Source organism: Amblyomma mixtum, chromosome 10 (genome assembly GCF_055824585.1).
Source record: "Amblyomma mixtum isolate Tamu chromosome 10, ASM5582458v1, whole genome shotgun sequence".
In the NCBI taxonomy this organism is placed as follows: Eukaryota; Metazoa; Arthropoda; class Arachnida; order Ixodida; family Ixodidae; genus Amblyomma; species Amblyomma mixtum.
This window is the reverse complement of record NC_143021.1, coordinates 124,288,358-124,310,978: the sequence shown is the minus strand read 5'-3', so window position 1 is coordinate 124,310,978 and position 22,621 is coordinate 124,288,358. Positions and strand designations below refer to the sequence as shown.

The 22,621-nt window shown below is 46.5% G+C and overlaps 1 pseudogene; it reads right to left on the bottom strand.

The window, feature by feature from the left end:
- LOC149326853 (uncharacterized) overlaps positions 1–22,621 on the bottom strand; it is a 56,488-nt pseudogene that overhangs the window by 1,930 nt on the left and 31,937 nt on the right.

The window sequence follows — 22,621 nt, the reverse complement described above, 5'->3', positions numbered from 1 at the left end:
GAAGGGGACAACACCGAAGTGGTCGATGCTGTCTTGAACATATTCTAGTAAAGAAGCATGTGGCAGTGAGTAGTATAAGTCTTTACCATCGATTGAAAAGGCCTGAAGACTCTTGTCGGGATGGGATGAAACAAAGTCTAATACTTCTTCTGAGTTCTTAACCACAAAGGGGTCGTCAATGCTTAGCAGATTTAGCTTTTCTTGAAGAAACAAGGCCACACACTTCTGCCACGTCCCATTCTCTGAAGTAATCACCCTTAAGGGTACGTCAATCTTATGCGTTTTCGCACTGAAAAAAACATCGAGGTGGTTCCACGGACAATTCTGAATGCCCCTGGTTAGTTTGTCTAGGCTGAGTCTGGTGCACAATTTTTTCGCTTCGGTTTTCCGCCTAGAGAGCGAGATCTCACCGTGGGAATTGAAGGTGGCGGAGATAGCCTCCAGCGCTTTGGCGTTGAAACTCTCGTGGGAGAAGACAGCAAAGCCGCCTTCCTTATCTGCCGGTATAACACACATGGACTGTTCCAACAAAAAACCTGCAACGCGTTTCAGGGGAAGTTTGGATGGATTCGGTCTGCTGCGGTTGAGGACGTCAACGCCGTCCAAGGTGCAACGGCTGGCCTCGTCGGAGTCTGGAGCTAACTTGGATACACCATGTACCATGGACAGAAGCTCATGACCTGACTTCTTCGTTTCGTAGGCGAACATGGGGCCAAGGGCCAGGACGTTCTTGATGTCTTCTGGCATAGCCAATCCCTCGGGGTTATTCAGGGTGCCCTTGGCTTGTGCTCGGGCGGCGATCTGCGACCGTACAATCTTCAGTTGCTGCTGTCAGATGGCCTCGGTAGCTCGAGAAGACAGGCGCTGGTATTCCCGTAGAAGGCAAGCAGATTTTGACGAATCCGTTGGGTCATGCAGCTGCATAGCCAGGTGGCTTCTGTAAAGCCGAGCTTGTCGATGACATTCTGCCCGCAGGATCTTGCATATCCTTCCGGAGTGCCCAACAGAAGGAACAAAGCCTCCGAGCACGGTGATGACGTCCTGGGGAAGGAGTTTTTCTCGCATGCAGAAGGCAAGCGAGCGTGCTCTGCATGTCACTGCAGCGATGAGGGACACTTTCGCACTTGGGAACACAAAACATTGAAGAAAGGGCCCGTTGAACTAGCGATGAAGTTCAGAAGGGTAGCGGATCGGGCTAGTTGGTGCAGGTTTGACATTTTTCTAGCGCTAAGACAACAAGGACGAAGAAGGAACAGACAAGGACGAGCGCTACTTCCAACTGTTTATTTCGTAAAACCGCAAGTGCTTAAAACAGTCCTCGAACGCTTTTATGACACGCCAGTAAATTGCACGTGCGCGATTACACAGTATAGCTACCGAGACTAACAGAACTATGAAGATATAAGTGCACGATTACGTTGATACCCTGAGGAAGGCAAGTTCTTTTTTTTGACAATGAAATAGACGGTGAGCTTACACAATTGCTACCCAGTGATGCTATGTTCTGTGCTTCTATAATCTCTCGGGTTAGTTGATCTCGACTACGTCCGATGATGTGGCACTGATTTAACAATGGAGTACAATTACGGCACTTACTGCAGTGAATGGCTAGGTTGCTTCCGTTGCGGGCAGAATGTCATCGACAAGCTCGGCTTTACAGAAGCCACCTGGCCATGCAGCTGCATGACCCAACGGATTCGTCAAATTCTGCTTGCCTTCTACGGGAATACCAGCGCCTGGCTTCTCTAGAGTTACTGTATATGCTACCAAAGGTAGCAGAGTTGCGCGTCTGTTTGATCCACGCCGCTCGCGACTCCATTGGTAGAGCGCCATCACGTGGTGTCCAAGCAACCGTGTACTGCGGAGAAGACGACGCTCGATGGGCAAAATCGTTCACTTTCGGCTCTGAACCGGTTTTACCGGTGTCGAGTGCTCCCCCGCCGCCTCTGTCCCCGATTCGAGACGCCCTGCAGCCTTTCTTCTCCCTGTGAGAGCCTCCTCGGTACGGTGCATGTTTTGCCCATCCGGCCAGAAACACGTGCGCTGATGACGTAGGCCGGCCGCCGCCGCTGCAGCGAACTGGATTGACAGCCGGCCAAGTTCGAAGCGGATCCACTATCCAACGGCTGTTTACGTTCGCTGCTGTGGGGTGTAGCTCACGCGTTTTGTTTGTTTTTTTTTTGCTAAAAGTTGCATTGAGGTTTCTTTACCGAAAAAAGGCTGGACTTGCGGCTCTGCGCTTTTTCGTGTACACTGTTGAAACGCTAAAATAGAGCTCTGCGTTGCGTATTTATGCCTGTTGGCATAAAACCTGAATGGCAAACCATTTTTTATCGAGAGAAACATGTTTAGGCATCTGATTGTGTACGTCAGATGGTAACGTTCATCCAGTTTCGAGTAAACTGTATTTTGGATTTTTATACAGTCCTTTCTATAGTTCCGGCTCATAACTTTTTGCAGGGTTTCGTATTTAGTAAAGGAGACTATAAACAGTTTATTTAATGCAGGTCCGGTGAATAAATGTTGCCGCAAAGATGAATGAATGCTGCATTTGCACGGCGTATTTAGAATACTGAGTCTGCCCTTAGGTTATCAGGTAAATAGTTCGGGGAAGGTGACGGGAATCGCCTGCTGCCGCAGCTCACGGCGCGCGCTAGAGCACCGTTTTTTCTTGGCCACATTTGTTTACTGGGTTACGCAGTCAGCTTTTTAGGGGCTTTTTGTTTGCGATCAATCGAAAAAGTGCTTTAAAAACCTCGGAAAAGCGCTCGCGGTCGATCGGTGATGCGCTAGGCATGTCGCCTGCAGAAACGGAGTGCGGCTTCGCCGCATAACTTCGGTTGCTTGGCAGGCAAGATGGCGGACCTACGCGCAACTCTGCTACCTTTGGTAGCATATACAGTAACTCTAGGCTTCTCGAGCTACCGAGGCCATCTGGCAGCAGCAACTGAAGACTGTACGGTCGCAGATCGCCGCCCGAGCATAAGCCAAGGGCACCCTGCATATCCCCGAGGGATTGGCTATGCCAGGAGACATCAAGAACGTCCTGGCCCTTGGCCCCATGTTCGCCTACAAAACGAAGAAGTCAGGTCATGAGCTTCTGTCCATGGTACATGGTGTATCCAAGTTAGCTCCAGACTCCGACGAGGCCAGCCGTTGCACCTTGGACGGCGTTGACGTCCTCAACCGCAGCAGACCGAATCCATCCAAACTTCCCCTGAAACGCGTTGCAGGTTTTTTGTTGGAACAGTCCATGTGTGTTATACCGGCAGATAAGGAAGGCGGCTTTGCTGTCTTCTCCCACGACAGTTTCAACGCCAATGCGCTGGAGGCTATCTCCGCCACCTTCAATTCCCACGGTGAGATCTCGCTCTCTAGGCGGAAAACCGAAGCGAAAAAATTGTGCACCAGACTCAGCCTAAACAAACTAACCAGGGGCATTCAGAATTGTCCGCGGAACCACCTCGATGTTTTTTTCAGTGCGAAAACGCATAAGATTGACGTACCCTTAAAGGGTCCCTGAAAGGGGTGTCTGAGGTTGGCAAACAAATACTTGCATTATGTAGAGCGTAGGCCACTGAACGTTCATGCCGCGTACAATACATCAATGGCGAGTAGATAATTTACAATACATTTTCAAAAACTACCTCTCCCGAGCCTCGCGGCGACTAGCGGCGGTGAACTTCCGCCCGAATCCGTACTCTTTACGTCAGTTTGTACTCTTTACGTCACAAGTGCTGGGCTATGATTGGTTCGCGGTGCCAACGTGAAATCACGCATTTAACAAACTAGAAGCTCTAGATACTTCACACTCTTACTCTTTTCGGAAACATTTCGCATTTCAGCAAGCAGAGTTGTCGTTTATATGCATGTTTACGCAGTTATTGTGTGGTCGGTGTCAGAAATTAGTACTGCACTTCCGGTTTACAATGTTTTCGTCTGCTCGTGCCGCTTGTGTCACTCCGCCGGCGCCGCCGTCGAACCGAATCGAGAATCGAGGTGCGATTTGGAGTCACCGCACTACTGATTTCTGTCGCGACCTCCGTCGCATGCGCAATCAAAATGGACCGGCCGTGCTGTGTCGTTGGTTGCAAAGCCAGGGTTCGGCAAGATGTTGCCCTTCGTCACTGTCTGCCGAAAGATGGAAGTGAGCGAGCCGTCGTCGTCGTCAGGATTCAGCGCTCGATTTCTGAACGGCGTGTCCTTAAAAGCTTGGCCGACGCGCTGCACCGATCGTCGCTTGCGAACTGCCGCCCCACTACAAGCAGGGAGACACGGAGCGGTGAGCATCGCTGCGCCGCCCTACCCAAGCTCCGCTCACAACCGGTGTCGCACTTCGCCGCCGTGCAGCAATGCCTGAGCGCTGCTTGGGATGGTGTACAAATATCACAAGGCAAGATCGCCTTGTTATCAGAAATACTTCTCGAGCAGCGACAAAGCACGCCTGCTTATGTTGCGAGCTTTCGGCAACGGCACCGCTCGCGGGTGCTCAGGGCGACGAGCTCTGCTGCTGCCTGGCTGCCGTGGTCGTCGCTAGGCCTATTGCCTCTTTGGCATCGAAGCTGCAGCGGCCGGCGCTTCGGAAGTCGCCTGAGCTATAATACAAGGCTTAATCTACACATCGCTTTGCAGTCAACAGCATCATCTCACAATAAAATAATAGTATGGTCACTTTCCGCGACTCCTTCTGCAGCGAAGCGAGCGGGCGCCAGGCGAGCCGGACCCCACGTCGGGCCAGCGGCAGCTGCGAGACGGTTGTGGCAAGAAATTTGCTCGTATCACAGTCGTTACCTTTACCAGCAGCTCAGTATTGGTCAGCGATCCTCAAAAATGACACATTTTTCACATTTCTTATCCCAGGGTTTATTATTTACGTCAAGAACACACTTTAGCTCGTTTTTATGTCGCCGGCAGACGGGATCCAGGCCGGCCGGCCGGCATGCTCCGCGTACATCACGTTCGCACAAGAAAATGCAAAACAGCCATGATACCAGCGAGGATGCTTCCTAGATTCGAGCAACGAAAATATGTCTGTGCAAAAGTGGATCTTTCGGCAACGACACCACCTGCGGCAACGCCGCGCGACGAACTGCGCGCTGGTCTCAGGCTGCCCTAGTCGTCGCTAGGCCTATCTGGTTTCGCATTGAAACCGCAGCTGACGGCGCTACGGAAGTTGCCTGCGCTATAATAAAAGGCCTACTATTCACATCGCTTTACTGCGAACTCGTCCCATAATAAAAGATATGTTCGATTTCCACGATGCCTTCAGCAACGGAGCTAGCAGACGGTAGGCGAACCGCACCAAGTAGCAGCAGCACCAAATCGGCTGTTGGATGAAATTTGCTTGTATCGCAGTCATCACTTTTACCAGCAACTCGGTATTGGCCAACGATCGTCAGAAATTCTGCATTTTTGACATGCATCTATCCAAGGGCTTGCTATGGACGAGAACAAACAATGCTAGCGCGTTTTTCAGTCGCCGGTGGCCGGCATCAAGGCTAGCAGGCCGGTCCGGCGTGGCTCGGCCCCGAGCGCCCTGAGCAGCGCGCTGTACGGCATCATGACGCTGCCGCTCTCCGCACTCGTATTGGCTCCCGCTTCCCGTCGTTGCGTTTTCCGCGCGCGGCTTGTCGTAGACATCCAGCAGGTTGGACGCAGGCGACGAGCTGCGATCGGTTGTTACGACGTCGTTCACAACGGCGCGCCGCAGCGAATCGCACACACTTTTCGCACATGTGTCCCCGCCTTAAGACTGAAATCCCATTTCGGCACTCATCCGCAAAAGTCGTTCCTTCAGCTCGGGGTCTATAGTACGAGAGAGGCCGCAGCGACGGTTGCGAGACACAGGTGGACATAGCAGACAGCGGGAAAGCGAGCGAGCGAGCGATCGAGCGAAAGAGCGCGTCAACCGGAAGTAAACAATCCGATCTCGTCGATGACGTATTTGTGGGCGGAGCATGGTCCCGGCCTGTAATCTTTATTTTTTTATGGTTCGCTCCGGTGTGCGAGTTGAGAGGGAAAAGGCTGGTGGTCATTTTTAATAGCCATTATCTCTGGTTCCGCACAAGGTAGATCAAAAATTTTTGCGGTAGGATGATGGATCGTTCAATGTCTATCAATACTTCGACTTCTCTTTGCCTACATGGACAGCGTTTCAGGGACCCTTTAAGGGTGATTATTTCAGAGAATGGGACGTGGCAGAAGTTAGTGGCCTTGTTTTTTCATGAAAAGCTAAATCTGCTAAGCTTTGACGACCCCTTTGTGGTTAAGAACTCAGAAGAAGTATTAGACTTTGTTTCATCCCATCCCGACAAGAGCCTTCAGGCCTTTTTAATCGATGTTAAAGACTTATACTACTCACTGCCACATACTTCTTTACTAGAATATGTTCAAGACAGCATCGACCACTTCGGTGTTGTCCCCTTCCAAAATGATGCCGGGGTTTCGTGTAGCGGCTTTCTTGAACTTTTGCAGTTCTACCTGAAAAATACTTTTATTTCCTGGAACAACCAACCCTTCCTACAAAAGGAAGGTGTATATATAGGCTCCTGTATAGCACCGGTGCTCAGCGATCTGTTTTTAAGCTACCATGACAGAGCCCTCCAGCGGTATTTGGAGGGTTCAAAGGTTTTTAAGGTGTTTAGATTTGTGGATGACTTTTTAGTTTTTATTGACTATGACCAGAACTCCCTTCAACACGAAGCTAGCCAGATTTTACTAGCCTTCCAGAATAATCTCAGCCCACTAAAACTAACCCATGAACTACCATCTGACAGGGAAATCCGCTTCCTCGATATTAACTTTTCACTCACCGACAACCACGTTTGCTGGAGCTACGAACCTCGCGGCAATAAACCCCTCTTAGCTTTCCGCTCCGCCCACTCCAAGCTGGTAAAGCGAGGAGTGATTGCACTTTGTATCAGAAACGCATTGACAAAATCTTGCCACCACTGCATGCCCCGTAGTTTCCACAAACAAGTGAACCGGTTATCCGCCGCTGGCTACCCGGTTCCACTTCAGGTCTCGGTAGCAGAACGCGTCCTTAGGAGCCTGAACGGCCGTGACGAAATCGCAAATCAGTCTAGTGAGAGAAAAAAGGTTGCTGTGCTCCCTTACGTGCACACTGTTTCCCACAACTTGAAAAAGGTAGTGCAGAAAGCAGATGTTAGAGTTGTTTTCACGGCCCCTAACAAGCTTAACAAACTTTGCCAGCTGACGAAACCCTACGCTTCTGTCAAACAATTATGTGGCATCAAACACCAAACAGCGTACGTGGACTGTGTAGACTGTGTTGTGTAATGCATCCCTCTATCTTGTGGCAATAAGTATGTTGGGCAAACGGGCTGTTGTCTCAATGACCGGCTACGCCAGCACAACAGCAATGTTAAAAATTCCTACGGAAGCAACCTAGCCATTCACTGCAGTAAGTGCCGTAATTGTACTCCATTGTTAAATCAGTGCCACATCATCGGACGTAGTCGCGATCAAATAACCCGAGAGATTATAGAAGCACAGAACATAGCATCACTGGGTAGCAATTGTGTAAGCTCACCGTCTATTTCATTGTCAAAAAAAGAACTTGCCTTCCTCAGGGTATCAACGTAATCGTGCACTTATATCTTCATAGTTCTGTTAGTCTCGGTAGCTATACTGTGTAATCGCGCACGTGCAATTTACTGGCGTGTCATAAAAGCGTTCGAGAACTGTTTTAAGCACTTGCGGTTTTACGAAATAAACAGTTGGAAGTAGCGCTCGTCCTTGTCTGTTCCTTCTTCGTCCTTGTTGTCTTAGCGGTAGAAAAATGTCAAACCTGCAGCAACTAGCCCAATCCGCTACCCTTCTGAGATAATCTTTGAAGCACTGGTAGACAGTAGCGCAAGGTTCCTTCAACGTAGGCTTTTTCAAGCAGAAGCATTGATGGGCAGTTGCTATTCCACCTTGCTCCCGCCATGAACCTGAACACTTGCGATGCTGCAGTAATCCTCTCGCGGAGATTTTATCTGAGATGACCATGACAGATTATAGTCAATTACAACACCGAGGAATCGCTGATATCATACATATGGCAGCGATCGTCCGTCTAGAGGCAGTGGATATCGGGTCATCGTTTTTCGTGTAAACGCCTTTGTAACAATCTTTTCTGGCGAGAGACGAAGAGCTCTGGAAGCCAGGTACATCGAAATGTGCAATAGCGCTCTATGAAAACGTTGCTGGGTAATATAGCGCGAACGTGATGCGGTCCAGATGCAGATATTATCAGCATAAATTGTTATGCGTACCCCTCTCGGAATGTTTCTTCTTTTGTGTATAAGGACAATATTGAACAGGAGAGGGCTGAGCACCGCTCCCTGTGGTACGCCCCTCTCCACTGCGTGAAAGCGTGTTAGACCGTTCGGAGTGGTCATAGAAACTTGCCGTTCTTTTAAATGATGCCCAATCCACTTGTATAGCTTTCCTCCAAGGCCATTACTGGCAAAGGCTGGGGCAATTTCATGGTGAAAGACAAAGTCAAAGGCGGCCTTTATGTCTAGGAAAACGGCTAGCGGTATGTACCCAGCATGAAGGTACTCCTTAATTGATGAGACGAGGGCGATGATGTTCTCAGTCGCAGACCTGTTTTGACGGAACCCGTTCATTTCTTGGGGGAACTCATTTCGGCTTTCTAGGAACCAAGTTATGCGTTTGCAGATCATGCGCTCCATGAGCTTACCTACGCAGCTGAGTAGGGCAATGGGCCGGAATGATGCGTAGCTTGTTGGCTGCTTATAAGGTTTCAAATCGGGCACAATTTTCGCCAGCTTTCATTCCGTGGGGACCTCACCAGCCATCCAGGAAGAATTATAATACTCCAGGAGTCGAAGACGGGAGGTACGGGGTAGCTTTGCAAAGGCGGCATAGGGCACCTCATCATTACCCGGAGACGTGTGTGTGTTTGTCTCCGCGATAGCTGTGGATAGTCCTTCTATTGTTAGTTAGTTATATTGATTTTTATGGCGCAAAAGCAACTGAGGCTATGATGCGCCAAACACAAGGTTAGAGTTTTTGTTAATGGTGAAGCTTTTTAAAAATACTTAGAGTTTGTTTAAAACGTTGGATTCCTTGAGAAATCTAAAAATACATGAAATGTCAACCAGTGCTCGATCACCTAAGAGTAGCATGGGGTGTAATGGGATGCTTTCCCTGTAAAATGTTGTGAAATATTTCTTTCTTAGTTCTTCTAGTTTTATGCATGAAATTAAAATGTGGTTCACTGTGAGTTCAGCACCACACATTTCACAGAGAGGTTTGTTTTGTTTGGCTAGCAGAAAGTTGTGCGTGAGGTGGGTGTGTCCAATGCGGAGCCGACATAAAATAACTTCGGTAAAACGTTCTTGATGCCTACATGATTGCCATTCCCCTAAAATTGGCTTCACAGAATGTAGTTTGTTGTTTACATGCTCTTGCCATGCAGCCTGCCACTTATTTTTGAGTTTACTGTATATAAACTTTAAACAATCCCTGTGCGGTATGCTCACTTGTTTTATTTGGCCATTCCGGGCTTGTGCAGCGCATACATCTGCTTTCTCATTACCTACGATTCGAACATGGCTAGGAACCCAGCAGAATTTAATGTTATGTTTTTGTTTTGTGATTTGAACAATGTTATGTATGATGTTACCTATTATGGGTTCAGCAGCATTTCTGGAGTGCAGTGCTTTGAGCATACTCAGGCAATCGGTGTAAATGATGCTATTTTTGATATTCTCTCTTACTATTTTTTCCACAGCTACAAAGATGGCATAACACTCAGCAGTAAAAACCGATGCGCATTCTGGTAGTCGCATTATCTGTTTGTTTTTTCCTTGGATTACTGCACTTCCAACGTGACTTTCTGCTTTTGAGCCATCGGTATAGAATTCAATGTAAGTGTCATACTTTTCTTGTAGTGCAAAGAATTCCTGTAATATGTACTCATTTGGCGTTTGCTTTTTATCTAAATGTGTCATTGTGAGGTCACATACTGAAGGCAGGCTGTACCATGGTGGTAAATATTCATTCCTTTGTGCAATACTCGGTAAGCATTCTAGTACTGTTAGCTCTTCACATTTGTCTTCAAAGCGCAATATTGTCACGTTGTAGTGACGGCGGTCCAGCGGTCAGGAAGACACCAGAAATACTTGCAAACGAAGCTCTTTATTTGGGCTGACTTGCGCCCGCAAAAGAACTGACTCACTCGGTGGCGGCGTAAGCAACAAGCGTGCTCGTCAATCGTCGAAGTACGAATGTCCGCTGCTCGCGGCATCGCGCAATTTAAAGCCGGCAAGGAAACTTCCAGATAGCAGGACAAGATCATCTACAGTAATCTGGAAAAACCTAGATGCAGCCTTTCATGGCTGCGATCAATCGAGATTAGACTGGTCGCTTCTCGCGTCACGAACAAAAATGATAACAGCCCTTTCCCGCAGCCTTGAGCGTGAACGAACAAACACTACAATGATACGTGGCAATATTAATGGTCTGATAGAATGTGGTTTGTTGATGAATAATCTTTTAGATGGGCACTTGGTGACAACTGAATGGCAGAGATGTTTCGGAAGAGAACGGATTTTTAAGACATATGAGCATGTAAGGGCGATTCTTCGATCCTCAAGAGCGGCTTCATTAGTTTCAACGTAAAGGCTAACTACTGGTGATGTTCTGTATGCTCCAGATGATAGGCGCAGACCAAGATTATGAATGGGGTCTAATCTTTTTAAGTAGGATGCTCTTGCCGAACCATATACTATGCACCCGTAGTCCAGCTTGGAGCGCACCAGAGAGCGATATATTTGTAAAAGGCTTGCTCTATCGGACCCCCACCGCTTTCGTGAGAGAACTTTTAAGATATTAAGTGCTTGAGAAGCTTTCTTTTTAAGGTTGTTAATGTGTGGTAGAAATGTGAGTTTCTTGTCGAAAGTTAGGCCTAAAAATTTGTGTTCTTGTTGAATTGGTAGCGCAGTGTGATTCAAGCATAGATTGGGATCGACCTGTAGGCCTCGTCGCAATGAAAAAAGAACAGCTACTGTTTTTTTGGGGGAAAATTTAAATCCATTTCTGTCTGCCCAAGAACCTAGTTTATATAGTGTGATTTGTATTTGTCTCTCACAGGTTGATATGCTAGAGGACGTGCATGCTATTTGTAGGTCATCTACATAAACTGAATACATTATTGACTTGGGTATTACTTTAGCTAAGGAATTCATTTTTACTATGAAGAGTGTCGTGCTTAGAATGCACCCCTGGGGTACGCCGTTCTCTTGGGTGAAAGTCATGGAGAGAGTTGCTCCTAGGCGGATTCGGAGTGTGCGGTTAGCCAGGAAGTCGTTCAAGCAGTTCATCATCCTGCCGCGGATACCTAGCTCTGCTAGGTCCCGGAGGATGCCGAACTTCCACGTAGTATCGTAGGCCTTCTCCAAGTCGAAGAAGACCCCAATACAGTGCTGCTTGTGGATGAACGCCTCCCGGATGGTGTTTTCTAGGCGGACAAGGTGATCTGTGGTGGAGCATGTTTTCTTAAACCCACATTGGTGTTTATCTAGTAGTTGCCGAGATTCAAGTACGAAGGTCAGTCTAATGTTTATTACACTTTCGAACGATTTAGCAATGCAGCTGGTGAGGGCTATTGGTCTGTAACTGCTAGGACTTGTTGGTGGTTTTCCGGGTTTGAGAAAAGGTATTATGACTGCTTTTTTCCACTCGTCAGGTATATTTCCAGTTATCCAGATTTTATTAAAGAATTTTAACAGTGCCTCTACAGCAGCCTCCGAGAGATGGGCAAGCATAGCGTAATGCACGTTGTCTGGTCCTGGTGCTGTCTTTTTTCCAGAAGATAATACCTTATTTAATTCTTGCAGTGTGAGAGGCTGGTTCTAATCCTCATGTATACCTGCTGCGGATGGGAATTTTTGTTTTTCAGCTATTGCTTTGTGTAGTTGGATGAACTTGAGATCTCAGCAAAATGCTCGCCCAATATGTTGGCCTGTTCTTCTAAAGATGTTTGTGTCCCGGGTGCTGTCAAGAGAGGAAGTGTGAAAGGGGTATGGTCACCAGTAAATTTACGAACTTTTTCCCACATTTTCTTTGATGTTATTGAACTATTTATTGAGGAGACATATTTCTGCCAAGAGGTCTTTTCTGCATTTCTTCGGACATACCGCGCTCTGGCTTTTGCCTTCTTAAAGGTAAGTAAGTTCTCTGCAGTGGGATATCGACGCAGAGCGCTCCAGGCTTTGTTTTGTTGTTTTTTTGCTAATGTGCATTCTTGTGTCCACCACACTTTATGTTTCTTTTGTGCAAGTCCTGTTGTTTGTGGTATAGCGAGTGTTGCGGCCGATATTATGCATTCAGTAAACTTCTCATTAATTTCATCTGTGCTAAGCTCGTCACAAAATTCCTTTTCCAGAGTGGCACTTTTTGCAAAAAGTGACCAGTCGGCGAGCTGAAGTTTCCAGCGCCGTGGCCTTGTGGGGATGATTGGAGTGGACGATGAGAGCCTGATGACGGTAGGTAAGTGATCGCTGCCCATGGGGTCATTTAAAACATCCCATTTAAAATCGTTAAAAAGTAATGGTGATGCGAAAGCTAAATCGAGAGAGCTCATTTTTGCTGACCTTGGACAGCAATATGTGGCTTTTCCCGCATTTAAAAGACAGACATTATTCGAAAGCTTTCATCGCCGACACTGCGCTGTTCCGTTGGCCGTCTTCTACATCGCTTTCCGCCGAAGCAAATCCCAGTGCCATGAGTATCGTGGTGCCCTCTCGCGGCTTGGGCGACAGTTGTGGGCACTGCAGAATGATGTGCTCCGCCATTCCTCCATGTGCTCCGCCGTGTCCTCTTCGTTCCCACACGCTCGTTTTCGATCTGCGGCTTCCTTGGCTCCCGGTCAGTGGGAACACGCGCTTGTACCGCCGATGTTAGATGTTTGTGCGCCTGTATGCTTTTGTGCAAACGGACAAACACGCCATGACCTATAAATAAGAAGCAATGAGTGCCGGATATCAACTCGCATCCATAGTTTCGTTTCCGAGAAGCGCTACCGTGCGACCTCCGGTGTTTCGACGCTGCTGATGTCCAGCCAGCACGGGGGATCGAGCGTGCGCCATTTATTGGGGCGGCGACATCATACATGATCCTGCAGCGGTCATCCCACTTTTGAAGTGACTGGTGAAAATGTGAAAATTTTTTTTTCGTTTGCCTATCTCGCTTGTTAGGGCACAGTTGTTGCAACAGCTCTTTCTGTACTGTCGCTGCTGCTCGATATTGTTTTGCATGCGCAGTGCTTTGTCGAACACTGTGCCTTTTTATGTCTGACTGGTAATTTCTCTTTATCACTGCTCTGATTGCGAAAAGGAATTTGAGAGCGTGGCGTACATATACTTGTAAGATTGTTAGAGATTCGACAACATGGCAGACAAGAGCAAAACGTACAAACAGCGCTTCAGAGACTGCTGGCTTAAAAAGGATAAGAACAAGGACTGGCTCATGGCGATTTCCGAGGACCCCTTGAAGGCTTTTTGCAAATTTTGCAAATGTTCTATCGAGGCGAAGAAAGCGAGCATCGATAAGCACTCCACGTCTGCAAAACACCTGGCCTGTGCGCCACGCAAAGGATTTCAGCAGCGTGCTCTAACTGATGTCATGCCAAGTGTAACGCAAAGTCCTGTGCAGCAAGCAGAAGCCACCCTTGCTCTTTTTGTTGCTGAACATTGCGCGATGAACACCATCGACCACTTGGGCGAAGCTTGCAAGTAGATTTTTCAAGATAGCCAGGTCACGTCTAAGATTAAGATTCACCGCACAAAGTGTACTAATCTTATTAAGAACGTCCTTGGACCGCATTTTGAAAAATCGTTGCGGGAAGACATTGCGGAACAGAAGTACAGCGTTCTGATCGACGAGTCGACCGACATTAGTGTCGTCAAGGTGCTTGGCATCGTTATCAGGTATTTTTCCCAGTCAGATGGTGAGGTCGTTTCGACTTTTCTTACCCTGCAAGAACTCGAACAGTGCAATGCTGAAGGCATCACCTCAGCGCTTTTAGAAGGATTGTGGTCTAAGGGCTTGAACCCCCAAAACCTTGTCGGCGTTGGAGACGACAATGCAAGCGTCATGACGGGCGTGAATAGTGGCGTCTACACTCGACTCAGAAACGAAATGCCCCATCTTGTTATGGTGCGATGCGTCTGCCATTCACTCCAGCTTGCAGTTTCACATGCGTCGGTTGCCTTGCCACGAAACGTAGAATTTCTGGTCAGAGAGACATACCGATGGTTTGCTCACTCCTCAGCAAGGAAACTGGAATACCAAAGCTTATACCGCGAAATAAACGATGGCGAGACTCCGCTTACTATACCGCTAGCCTGTGACACACGCTGGCTGCCAATACACACTGCAGCAAGTAGGATACTTGCCCAGTGGACTGAACTGAAGGAAGTTTTTGAAAAAGCACAGACAGACAAAAATTGCTACACGGCAATGATGCTTTATGAAATATACAGCGACCCCAAGAACAAATGCTACGTATTATTGCTGGACTGGGATTTAGCGGAAGTTCAGCGTGTCAACAAATCCTATCAAGCGGAAAAACAAGACCAGATGAAATTGTTCGAAGACCTGATGATCCTTGTGAAATCGACGGTCGCAAAAGCATCTTTGCCAACCTCCCGATACGACGTCTTAACGGTCAATATCAACGAGCATCTCGACCCAAATCCGTACTTTGGTCACCGGTTTGAAACAGCACTCCGAGACGCATGCTTGCCACGCGACGATGAAAAGGAGCTGCGCCTTCGCTCGCGACGTTTCATTGTGGAACTCTTCAACCAGCTGCGTCAGCGGCTTCCAGAAAACATTCAGTGCTTGCAAAAGGCTTCCCTCCTATCTGTTGAGCACGCACTGAGAGCAACAGATGAGCCAATTACGGAATTGGCGTCACAGTTTCTCTCCGTGGAAGCCGTGTCCGCTTGCGAAACTCAGTGGAGGAATTTGCGGCACGTAAAATGGTGCTCCACGAATACAACCGATGGTTTCTGGGCAGAAGTCGGTTCCTATAGGGACGCGCAAGGTGAAAACCCCTTTGTCGAGCTGGCCACTCTCGCCATGACAGTGCTGTCATTGCCTTTCTCAAATGCTGGAGTAGAAAGGTGCTTTAGCGACATGAGCATTGTGAAGAACAAGCGTCGTAATAGGCTAGACATTGACACACTAAATGCGCTACTAAGTGTGCGGGACGGGCTTCGGAGGCACAAGAAAAAATGTCATGAATATAGCTTGCCACGTGTCGTGGTAGCAAAAATCGGCACGATGGCATCCTACTCAACGGCAGATGATGATGCTCTGCAAGCTGCAGATATTATTCAAGAACTGTGTGTACAGCACGACTGATTGCGTTTATGTACTCCTGTATAGTTGTACGTTTCCTGCTTATTGTGCTGTATATATTGTCTTCATCCGGTTTTGCTGTTCTGATGAAAGTTCAGAGATTTTTATCACTCGGCCTTACCATATGTTATGGGTTGCGGTTATGTAATATAGTGCTTTTTTTGTTCGCGAATGTGTTTGACTGTACGCTCAGAAGTACCTACGATAAAATCTCTATTGCACGTTATGTGTATCAAATGCTATTCTAGATTGCTTCGTTCGTTGCAAATGTGCAATTTTGTTTTCAGTTTATGGCATCTTGCTATTTATGTGGACGGAAAGGTTTTCCACTCCGTACGAACAGCGCAGCCTAATTCGTCTACGTTAACGTTTGGTTTGCCCGGTGCGGAAGATTGCGCTCAGATTTGTTTTTCTATAATAATGTATTTTGCTTATGAACACATGACGCGGTGAAATATGGATTTTTCATGTTTTCTTCAGCAAGTCTGTTGCTAGCTTTTGTATAATCAGTGTTCTAACGATCGGTTGAACCTTTTTGCCGAGCGTTCATGGCTTTCACATATGCCTGCATGTGTAGGCTTCCATCAAAAGTTTTTTGTTATTAAAATCAACATCCAAAAAGCTTTCAAGTGTTTTTGTGGTGATTTTGTGTTCATCAGTCTGAAGTTGACTTTAGTTTACTAATGTCAGACTTTTTTTAAGGTGCCTTCTAGCAGTGTATTTTTGTATCTGATCATTATCTGATGAATACACCAGACAACTGGGCATCCTCCATGCCACTGAATGGTAATTAAATGTGGTTTACAAACAAGGCAATACAATATATAAATGCTTGGCGTAGGGCTACAGAATAGGCAATTAAAATCCTATTTTGTTAAAGTGCTCAGAATTGAGCACTTTATCAGTTTTTCTTTTTTCCTGTTTTACAGTTGCACATTTTGTTGAAAATTTGAGTTTCGATTTCATAGGCCTTTGGGTACGCCTATAAAGTATACGTAGTTTACTTTTACATGTCTACAGAGCAGTACGTGATGCATTCGCTGCACGGCTTTCGTGAGCTCGCAAGCCTTGACGCCTTGCAAAAACTGCGCCTGCCCTAAATTATTGGAACAAGAACCCGGAGGACATTTATTATTCGTCCATACATGTTCTGCATGGTTGGCTTCAAAGAAACATGACTTGAGAGCTGTATTTGCTTTTTAGGGTTATACGGCTGCAAATAAATGCGTTATACACATAAAGTATATTTTAAAAAATCGCTTGAAAAACATTTAGCTACTTTTAGCTCCTTGCTGGATTTTTTAGCTACTTCTAGCTACTTTCAACCTGACATCTAGCTACGTTTGCTCGCCAACATTTGGCAACACTGCTCACAGTCGCTCGAAAGGATTCACCCTCACTAAGCTGCAGTGCAAACAGCGATCTTTGTCAATTTTGAAGCGCTTTAAACGAGTGTAGTGTAGAAAATGAGTCCTTGAGAAAGTGAAACTAGGAAGCGCTCTCAGACGCGACCGGCGAGCCAAAGGCAGACATCTTGAACTAACCGGAAAACTACAGGCATTTCCATACGATTCCATACGATTCACAAACATAAGAAGCATAATACCAAAGCGGGAAGATCTAAACTCTGTCATCGAGTCATGTGATGCCGATGTTGTATTGCTAACAGAAACGTGGCTCTCTGCAAAGATAGAGAGCAAGGAACTGTTTGATTGCAAGAAGCGCTACAATGTTTATCGTTCTGATAGAGGTCACAGAAGTGGAGGAGGTGTTTTAATAGCCATCGCCGATAATATTGTGTCTTCACCGGTTAGTCTTTCTAGCACTTTAGAGTTGGTTTGGGTTGAACTTCGCGTTCATTTCAGGAAACTGATTCTGGGCATATGCTACCGTCCCCCGTCTTCGTGTGCAACTTTCGCTGAAGATTTGCATGATGCTCTTAACATGATCTCAGTACGTTATCCGGGCGCGGCAATCCTTCTTGCTGGTGACTTCAATTATCCCAGTATCGTGTGGGCTAATACGTCGCCGTATCCTCGCCCCTTTTCTACCGAATGCAATAACTTTTTGCGAACCGGTTTGGACTTTAACCTTTCGCAGCTAGTTACTAAGCCAACTCGTATCACGCCATCATCTTCCAATGTTTTAGACCTTGTGCTAACCAACGCGCCGGATCTTATCGCTTCAATCTCGTACTTACCTGGTCTTAGTGATCACACCTTGCTTCATTTCGATGTAAAAATTAATATTCCTAATCTCCGGAACATCTTCAAGTCAATTAGAGATTACAAGCGGGCTGACTATGATGCTATTAATCGTGAATTAGCTCTTTTCTTAAACAGTTATTTACCAGATTTTCCACAGCGTTCTGTCCACACTAACTGGGAAATGTTTAGGGACACTGTTGAACGTCTCACTAATACATTTGTGCCGCTAAGAATTTTGCGGTGTAATAGCCAATCACCGTGGTTTAACAACGTTCTAAAAAGACTATCCAATAAGAAAAAACGTTTGTTTCGCTCGGCGAAATCGTCGAATTCGCAACAACGATGGGACTGTTACCTTTCTGCGGCCGCTGAGTACAAATTAGCTCTGAAAAATGCTAAGGACACCTTCTTTAACAGTACTTTGCCTGCTTTGCTGATTAATAACCCTAGACAGTTTTGGAACACTGTGAACAAGAAAGATAGTTCGTCAATACTACTTACATCTTCTGACGGCGTTGCATTTTCACCTCATGAATGCGCTAGTGTTCTTAACAGTGTTTTTGTTGCTGCTTTTTCTGGCAATGTTTCCCTTACCAATCAGGAGTGTCCGGTATTGGATGCTTTTCCCATGGATCCAATTCTTTTTGAGACAACTGGCATCCTGAGGATAATTGAAAACCTTAAGATTTCTTCCTCCTGTGGCGTCGATAACATTAATTCGAAATTTCTAGTTAACACAAAGATGTACAGTTCCATGATCCTCACCAAACTGTTTGACCAGTCCCTGGAAACATGCTGTATTCCCAATGACTGGAAGGTTGGGAGGGTGATTCCGCTGCATAAGTCTGGCGATAAACATTGCCCTGATAACTTTCGCCCTGTGTCGCTCACCAGCATTCCATGTAAAATCATGGAACATGTCATCTACACTCATCTTGTCAACTTTTTAGAATCCAATTGCTTTTTCACTAATGCCCAACACGGCTTCCGTAAATCATTTTCATGCGAAACGCAACTCATATGTTTCACAAATGACCTGCATTGCATTCTGGATCGTGGGTCCCATGCTGATTCTGTATTTATGGATTTTTCTAAAGCATTTGACAAGGTTTAACATGAGCTTCTTTTTCTTAAACTAAACAGCCTTAACATTGATTCCACATTGCTTGCATGGCTGCATTGTTTTCTTTCAAACCGAAGTCAGTTCGTAACAGCAAATAACGTCAATTCAGATTCCTCTCCTGTTTGCTCTGGCGTGCCTCAGGGGTCCGTTCTTGGGCCCCTCCTCTTTCTCATTCATATAAACGAATTACCAACTAATATATCGTCTTCCATTTGTCTTTTTGCCGATGACTGTGTTATTTATCGCGAAATTAATGATGATAATGATGTATGTGTTCTTCAGTCAGATATTAACAAGGTACTGGATTGGTGTAACCTGTGGAATATGAAGCTAAACATTACTAAATGCAAGCATTTGCCCATTTCTCGTCTATCTAATACACCCTCTACCTACTGCATCAATGGCATCACTCTTGAAACTGTGTCGTCTTATAAATATCTGGGTGTTCATGTTTCTTCTAACCTGTCTTGGAAAACTCATGTTGACTACATTACAAATAACGCCAATCGCATGCTTGGATACCTTCGCAGAAATTTTTCATGTGCACCGAGTTCATTAAAACTATTACTTTACAAAACATTGGTCCGCTCTAAATTGGAATATGCTTCATCGGTGTGGAACCCTGGGGTCGAATCTCTCATTTCTGACTTAGAATCTATTCAAAACCGCGGTTGTCGCTTCATACTTTCCAACTATCATCGTACTAGTAGTGTAACTGCCATGAAAACTAGCCTTTCCCTACAGCTTCTTTCCCATCGCAGGTCAATAGCTTCATTATGTACTTTTCACAAAATTTATCATAATCCTTATCTTAAAGAGAAGTTACTAAAAAGACCACCCTATATTTCCGCACGCATTGATCACCGTCACAAAGTTTGGATCCCTCCTTGTCGTACAAGATGTTTTCACGATTCATTCATACCCAGAACTTGTGTCAGCTGGAATCACCTTCCCCAGAATATTGCTGTAATTACGGATACTGCTGCATTTCGTAACGCTGTTATTAATTTTATATAAGTATGTGTCTATAACTTTGTTAATTTATTAGCTGCTGCTTTCTTTTGCGTTTTGTTTTGTGTAATGCTGCCTTTTGTTAATTCTGTTATTGATTTTATACCAGTGTGTGCTGTAACTATATTCAATTTTTCTAGCTGCTGTTTTGTTTATTATACTTGCATGTTATTCCCACTCCCCTCTGTAACGCCTAACGGCCCTGAGGGTAAATAAATAAATAAATAAATAAATACGACGCTGCACTAAGCCGGCGCGCCTGCAGAGCGGAGGCGCCGCTCCGCTGACCCGCTCGAGGGTGAGCGTACTGCGCATGGGCACTTGAACGTCCGCACCGCTCAGCTGGGTAGCGGGCCGCAAAACCGGTCAGCTCAGCTAAAAGTGTCTAATAAAGAGTTAACTGGGAAGCATTAGCGACGCGGCTAGCAGCGTCCTGAAAGTTTTCGGTCAGGAACAGGCTGGACAAATCGCTGAAGCGCCTTTGTGACAGCTCTTACGATTTTCGTTTTTTTTTCTCGCCGACAGCAACTTTACAGTAGGCAGTTTCGTCTTGCAACGTTAATACACTTGCGCATCATGAAATAACGAAAATATTCCATTATATGACAAACATAGTCACCCTTCAAATCATCGCTGCCGCACGCACTGCGGAAACTGGTCACCATATCGCTGTTTCAGGAAAGGCCACGTGAGGTCGGCAGAATCGCTGGAACGATCGCGCCGTGTTTCTCAGTGCCCTAGCTGCCCCGTCAAGATGTGGACGATGCGACTGAGTGGTGTTCCAGAGCATGTCAACCACCGTGCCGTTTCCATCAATGGCAAGGTCTACTCGTTCGGCTCATTTGAAGTGGACAGGCCTCACCCCTTAAGGAACCTCGTCGACGTGTCCATCTTCGACCCTGAAACGTCGCGGTGGCATATCGTGGAAACACATTCACCGTCCAATGGCCAGCCGAATAACATTTTCCGTCGCACCGTTGTCGCCTGCGGTCACTGCGCGTACCTTTGTGGCTTGCGGAACGGCTGGGAGTCGGACAGCGTCCTTTATAGTTCCGACACCAACACCATGACATGGAGCTGCCCTCAAGTGAATGGTGAGGCGCCGACACCGCATTACGGCGCCTCAGCTTGCATGGTCGGTCATCGCATGTATATTTTTGGGGACCCACATGATTCCCAAGACGTCAGCGCGCTTCACCTGGATACCATGGAGTGGCATCGTGTCCCCACCAATGGAGAGGTCCTTCCTCCGCGATCCTTCCACACGGCCTCTGTAATCGGGACCTGCATGTACGTGTGGGGTGGAGGCTTAGCTGCCACTTTTCTCGCTGGTCGCATTGAAAACGTCAACTCATTATTCTACCTGGAAACAACCACCTCGACCTGGGTGCGCCCACACGTACTGGGCGTTCCTCCCGTGGGTCGGCACGGGCATTCAGCGTTTGTCTACAGAGGCGAGCTTTACATCTTTGGGGGGTTCAACCAACTTCGGGACACTTACTGTGCTGACATGCACAAGTACGAGCCTGACATCGTGCTGGACTGAGGTGAGGCTGCTGGGCTTAGGCCCGTCTGCCAGGTGGTTTCCAGGCTGTTGCATTACTGGCGAAAGAGTGTTTGTGTTTGGTGGTTATGGCCCGGTACAGAACATGGAGGAAGGGGAGATTATTGCGGAGCAAGCGACGCTAACCGATATTCACGTGTTGCACCGGAAGCCACACTGGAGAACTTATGCCTGTTTGCGGTCATCGATGCACGACTGGATGCAAGCGATATCCCACTCACAAGAAATTAGATCAGCGCTATCCTGTCACCCAGATCGAAGTCGCTAAGCAGATGCTGCACTTCAAGCAAATGGAGCCCCTTCGACGAATCTATATTTCTCGTCACCGATAAATGAGTTTTCAACCTAGATACCTATCTCTTGAATAAACACAGAAGAAACAAAAGAAGCCGTTCTGTACTCAGCATAGAAATTCAAACCCATAAACTGTGCGAATCATTTGTTAATACGCTTTCCATTGCTGGGAGTTGAAATAGTTTCTGTATTGTTTGCTCCTATCAATATTTATCGTCATTTTCCTTACAGCGAGCAACACCGCCACCTACTGCTTGCCATCGCTGAACATGGACTAGCTTTTCCTCATCGCATCACGTCCGTGCCGCAGGACGCAGGCAACAAGGATGAGCATGAACTAATTGTCTTCTACTTTGTATTGTATTTGCTCGGCTGCGCATTATCGGCTGCAGCTCTGACTGGAGAGCTCCTTTCAAAATCTTCATGCCGAGAATCATTGCATAGCCTCTTCACCGAAGCAGAGAAGTGAAGTATAATGAGTTTATTATCCCCTTACATACTTAATATGTTTTTCATGGGTACCACTCGCCATATTTACGGGCCATTGTTTGTCAATTTGGCATAAAATTATTTATCGTTCTGTTATTACAGAAGCGTATTTCCTCTTCAGAGAGTGGCCATAACACGTGACGCGTAGCGTCTTTTCAACTATTTTCCGGAAACGCCGAGCCTGCACTTTTTGTGACCCTGCATTGAAAAGTGCACCAGAGTTCATTACGTGTGTGTAGTAACCTGTAATTTTGTCACGAACGCATATTATACTGCTTGAAATACCCACACTCATGTGTACACATTCGTTTTTCCGTTTTCAAGCAAAGGTTACAGGTATTGAACCTAAGTGTGTTGTAGTTAGCAAAGCACGGTACAGGTAAGGAGTGCGCCTTGCCATCACATGATCACTACATTACATAATGAACCTGCTCGGATAAAGAAACGAAATTAATGATATGCGGCAAGCAACGAGGAAAAGTTTAACACTTGAAGTACTTGTCTTTTCGCCACTACTGGGTAAGTTTTGCA